Here is a 6155-nt window from a genome sequence, read left to right as displayed (position 1 = left end):
TATTATTAAATAAAATTACACACTTGTATTTATTTAAGTGTCCCTTGATATTATACTCTTTTAATAAATATGGCTCACTTATTTGATAAATTTTAAAATGGACTTTTGAATATATAAATTATTATATAAAGGATTTGGCTCACTTATTTTTCTTCAAGTGAGCATAAAATATTTCGAAATAAATTAAATATAACTTTGAAAATTCGATCGGCATAATTTATTCGTTTTCATTGGGTATAAAATCCTCTTAATTATTCGTTGTTCGATATTAGTTATAATATTTGAAAGCATGTTGAATTATTTGAAATGCACTGTAATGATTTGATTTAGAAATGGTAAAGGAAATTCCGAACTTTGATATGCTTTGTTTAAGCCCTGATGCGGTGGGTTATAATAACCGTTCATTTGGCCTCGCCCCTTAGAGGAGTAACATATAGGGGCTGATCAGTAAAACCATAGAAAATGAGATGATTTTCAGTGCTATATTCGTATTTTGTTATTATTTGATTCAACATGCTTAATATTGAAATTACGATAATTTAATTGTATGTATATCCTTAATATTTGTTATGCCCGATCGGCCCCATTTACTGAGTATTTCCCAAAATACTCACCCCTTACATTCCCACCCAGATAAGAACGAGGAACAAATCGAGGGTGAAGAACAAGAGTACTTTTGGGGATGGTGATGAAGCAAACCCGATTCGAGACCAGTCGAATTTATTCTGTCTTTTAATTCTATTATCATGTATTCCGCTTCCGCATTTTATTTCCATCGCATTGTAAAGACGATTATTTGTTATGAAAAAGACTGGTTATTTTGATTTACTACGAGGCTTGTTGTTTTACAATTATGTGATTGTGAGACAACGCCGGTGTCGACTAACCCGGTCTCGGGGCGTGACAGGTAAGATCGAACATAAATCATGTGGGGCACTGCCCCCACAAGATCGAACGAAACCCTGGCAACTTAAAGTTCCTGTGTAAAGCTGATTTAAAGCTCTGGCATAAAGCAACGATAAATTATGTTTTTAATATTAAAGAATAATCGAAGATAATGAGCCTAAAAAAAAAAGAATTCACATAATTTTTAAAATATATAATATTTTCAATTATATGATGAAGTATGGGTGAAGTAAATGTATTGTTTTTTGAGAAAATGATATTCCATGGAACCAACTACACGGTAATTGTTCGATTATAGTAACAAACATATTTTGCCCCAACAAATGAGGTATTCCATAATCAATGGTCTGTCAGCGGTCGGAGTCAAAAGAGTGGAATGGCAATTAGACTAAGACAATCAGTGTAAATCGTCCCAACATGCATTCCCAATGTGATGTAATAAAAACTACACGAAATAATGATAATGGACATTGTATGTAACCATCCTTCATGACTATACCATGATCACATCACATGTTGGAAGGATTGTAAGAAATTTATCTTCCAATACAGCACTCTTCTCACTTCAAGAAAATCATAATATTTGAAACTTCTCTTACAGAAAATAGAACATGCGAAACAAATCAGGTAGCAACAGGAGACATCCCAACAAAATATATCCACTTAAAACTCAGCACCAGTTCAGAAACAAATACCAACCACAAATATGTTATGATCCAAAGCAGAAACGTGTGGAATTTCTTGAAAATGGGTCCTGTTTGAGGTAGGAAAGCAAATGCATTGCCGAGTGTACCTGAATCAAATTTGGATAAAATTTGTTTAGCCAAATAAAGCTCTTCTATTTCATATCATATCAAAGTAATACCAGATTTGGGCTCCAAAAAGGATATATGTGAGCCGGTAGAAGCTCATTGGCTTTGGTCAATAATTGTATCAATCATTAGCTAATATAAGAAGTTAGTGAAAATATGTCCAATGTGAATATTATTTTCCTCATAATGAGAGTCGAATAGCCAATCCACATTCTTAGGTAGGGCTGCAAACGAACCGAACATGTTCGCGAGTTTTTCGAGCCGACTCGATAAATATTCGATTCGTATTCGAACTTATCGAATTTGAGCCGAACTCGAACACGTTCGAACTTTTTTTCGAGCCGAACTCGAGCCCAAATTATTTTGTTCGATAGCTCGCGAATAGTTCGCGAGCCTTAATATTTTATTAATATAATATAATTATATATATTTATATATATACATTTCGAATATTTCGAGCATTTCGAGCTTTCAAACCTTAATATCCGAGCAATAATTCGAATAGTTAACGAATATATTCGAATATTTCGAGCCGAACTCGAACTCGAACTTCATTTCGAGCCGAGCTCGAGCCCAAATATTTGAAATTATCGAACTTCGAATCGAGCTCGAACTCGAATATACCTATTTCGAGCCGAATTCGAGCCTGACTTTTTTACTATTATTCGGCTCGATCCGGTTCGTTTGCACCCCTATTCTTAGGTATACTGATTTCCATTGTTTCAAGATAATAATAGTACAAGTCTAAAACACCAGACTCCAACGAGAACCTCCTAAGCTTGCTTACCCACTGGCAGTGAACACGTGTATTATAGATCATCAGAGACAACAAATGGTAGATGCTGCCAATGGAAAACCAAGAATTGACAAAAAGTGTTAAAACTCCAAAAGACACCCACATCGCAATGCACAAAGATTCACAACATTATGGAAACCCTCGAACCAATGTCAAGAGAATTAGACGATAAGCAAACATTACAAAACAATTGCAAGCAGTCATAACGAAATTTTTTGGCTTTTTTTTAAAAAAATCACGGGTATGAGTTAAATCGAGAAAAAAGAAAATTTACCAGGAAAAAAGGCGTGGTTCAGAGGAACAGCCTCTTCCATAAAGTCAGTTCCTTTCCTTTCCCTTCTGGCCAGATTGACTCTCATTAGAATTAACATGAGCATCTCCATAATAAAGCTGCAGACCGGCATCAAATCCAGAGAGGAGCTGGTGGTGATTCTCTACAGGCACAGCGGTGCCGATGAAGAAACTTGGAGGTCCGTCTATGGGAGGAAACCTCTGAAGTTGAGGCAGCAGAGACGATGAGGAAGAATTGGACTGAAGGGTCCCCCTGTTAAAGCCTGCAAGGCCTGAAGAATTAGCAGAAGAAGACATGGTGAAATTCAGGTTGTATGCGTTACTTCCGTTTTGGCTGTTACGGTTGCCGTCATTTTTTCCTCCCACAGCGGTAGCAGCATTGACGACTGAGACGAGGTGGTCTGGGACAAAGGAGAATTGTTGCAGTTCTTGATGGCGGTCCGCTCCTAAACTGAACAGTGGTGAAGCCACAGCAGTTGCTGGTGGGTCAAGTAGCACACTGGTGAGGTAATCCATAGGAGCTGAGGAACACTGCCTCAGAGATTTTTGAAAGAAATGTGACACGTTTGCAGCACCACGGCCACCTCCGCCGCTCAATAGTTCAGTAAAAGTAGGGTGGGAAATTGTATTCAAAATAACATGTGAAGTGTTTTCCTTGTCTCTTTCTTCAGCTGAATTTCTTTTGTTGGCCTGGTTCCAAGCTTTGATCCTGCTCTCAGATCTGGAAAGTGATAAGCCAGAACCTTCACTAGCTTCAGAAGGACTACTGCAGGCCGAGGATTTGGACGCTTTTTGCTGGTGATGACTGGTAATTCCGACCGTCGCCACTGTTCATGTCCATTTCAGCTGAGTCGAACACAAGATTAACACCACCGCCAGTGCTAGACTTCTTTTCGTCGCTCAGCTGCTTTGGGCTGTCGGGAAATAAAATGCTTATCGGGGGCAGCTCTTGAATGGAACTCGCAGCGGCTTTCAGCAGCCATTCCACCGCCTTGCTTGGCTGATCGTAACCCAAACGATCTTGCAAATCATAGAATTGGATTGCAGTGTTGACGGAAAGCCGCACCCGGCGGTCTCTAAGCCCCTTCACCGTCAAAACTTTGCTGTGCCTATCTTTCCCACCGGAGGCCCTCGAAACCCTGACGATTCTTGAAGAAGGCCAGCCATAGAACCTACCAACGGCACCGCCGATATCTACAACACTTGCGGCACTCCGCCTTTTAGGCTCTCTCTCTTCCTCTTCATCTACGTTACTCTGAACATCCGCCTTTCCACCAGTACTGCTGATTCTTGGAATTTCAACTACCTCCATACCACCACTTTCATTCCTTTTCTTAAGACCCTCTTACCTCTTTTGCTTTCTTATGGATCTTATCAACTCAGAAAGATAAAAACAACAAAGGGATAGTGACAGAGAAAATTCATGATGAAAAAGATCAGATTTTTAGGATCAAGATTAAGAGAGCAAAAGAAAGAAAACTTTTGGTGTGCAGCACAGAGGAAGGGTGTGGGTATTGATGTCCTGTCCTTAGCATTGATGACGATTACACAGCAATTTGGCTTTTGTAGTGACACTTTCATAGGATATACTTTGACAACAGAAATATTATGAACAAAAATTAAAACCAAAAAATTCTGCCATAACATATATCAACATCCATAACAGATAAAGCTCAGAGAGAGAAGGATTTCAGCTCTTTTTTTTGTTTGCCCTAAAGCTCTATGCGGAAATAAATCAAAAGACCATAGCCTCTGTGTAAGCTCAGAACTGCCTTGACTCAGCACTGAAACAACACAAAGGAATAAACAGTAGCCACATCCAACAAAAACCACAAAAAATAAAGAAGGCAAGTGAAAAATCATATTTTAACTAGACTTTAATATCTGTATTTAATCTTTTCATATTTCCAGACACTGGGCTGAATAATTAAAGCCTGGCTGAAACCATAAACGTCAGACATTATTGCTATAAGCATTTTAGCTTCAACAACTACTAATAAAATCATTGTTTTTTTTTCTGATTTCTGAATAATAATTGTTGATAGTTTATTATAACGTTATAACCACCAGTACTAATAAATGGTATTGTCTCAACTTCTACTCCGTTGGCGTTTGGTTAGAAAAATTATCGAGAGTGACTAATAAAGCAATTTTATCATACATTTTTACTCGATCTGCTTATATGTGTGTCAGTTTGTGTGTGAGAGAGATTAAAACGTCAAGAAAACTACATATCAACTCTAGATTCAGAAAAACAAACAAAAGAAGTCCAATTGCAGCAAGTGAATTACTCAGCTTGTTTCTTGAAAATAGATCGTACGAATGAATTTTCAGAAACAATAATAATAATAATAACAAAAGCAGCAACAATGTTCTCGATACAGTCACATAATATAGAATAAGAAATAAAGACGTGCACGAAATTGAAGCAAATTACCCTGAGCTTCTCTAAATTCAAGCATTGCGAACTTCGAAACACCTTCAAAAAAAATCTCGAAATAATGCTCTGCGAAATTCATGGAAAGACAATGAAAAATTAATGTGAATTTTGTTATGATATGGAAAAGGAAATCAAATGAGGTTAGGCCATTGCCTGAAATTTGGAGGGGAAATGGAGATTTATTATTAAATTAAATATAGAAAAATGGATTGAAGCAAATCACCAGGTTTATCGAGGGGAAAGGACATATACGTGGCCGCGACTCTGTATTCTTAATTTAACCCTTCAATTTGTTCCTATTTACATTTTCTCTCTTCACATTCTCCACTTATATCTTGCTTTTCTATACATATTTGAAGACTTCCTTTGATTGTTTCTTGCAAATCTGTTTATTTTCATTGTTTTGAAATAGCATACCATTTTCGACTCATTGCACTACGTTTCATATCAGTCTTGCACCAAAAATCATCTACCAGAATTCCCTCCATCCTAGGAAAGGGCATGGTGTGCATGTGGAGGGAAAGTAGAAAGAGAACAATGAGAGAAGGAACAAGACCAGGCAGGTCGAGAGACTCAAAGAGCGTTTGGGTGGCGACCTACTAGCGTAGTAACCATCGACGTGGGCACTGATACTTGTCTTCCATCACTAAGAAAGTGATTGTCGTTATCTAAGTCATTCCCATTGGCAGGAGGCACGCCAGCATCTCTACAAATTCGTCGAGGAGAGTTTTTCACTAAACTTGAAGGAAAAAAGATTGATTCATCGCCCGGAAAAGAACCCTTCTCTTTCTAGCCTTTGCTTGCGTGTTCTGAATCGACTTCCTCATCTATAAAGAAGAGATGCCTCGTAGAAGACTTCAACCCGAATCTCGTAGTTCGAAAGGAGAATTAGGCTACCTGTTGCAGGTTG

General features: G+C 38.0%; 1 long non-coding RNA gene and 1 pseudogene across 1 annotated transcript; one reads left to right on the top strand and one right to left on the bottom strand.

The window, feature by feature from the left end:
* Positions 1 to 1302: 1302 nt before the first annotated feature.
* LOC140804195 (transcription factor TCP2-like) lies at positions 1303 to 5502 on the bottom strand (annotated as a pseudogene).
* On the top strand, positions 1699 to 2737 carry LOC140804197 (uncharacterized). The gene is made up of 2 exons (XR_012112107.1): positions 1699 to 1936; positions 2421 to 2737. It is a non-coding gene; the product is annotated as an uncharacterized lncRNA (long non-coding RNA).
* Positions 5503 to 6155: the final 653 nt, after the last annotated feature.

This window comes from Primulina eburnea, chromosome 11 (assembly GCF_022965805.1).
Source record: "Primulina eburnea isolate SZY01 chromosome 11, ASM2296580v1, whole genome shotgun sequence".
NCBI classification, from domain to species: domain Eukaryota; kingdom Viridiplantae; phylum Streptophyta; class Magnoliopsida; order Lamiales; family Gesneriaceae; genus Primulina; species Primulina eburnea.
This window is presented reverse-complemented; position numbering and strand designations above follow the sequence as displayed.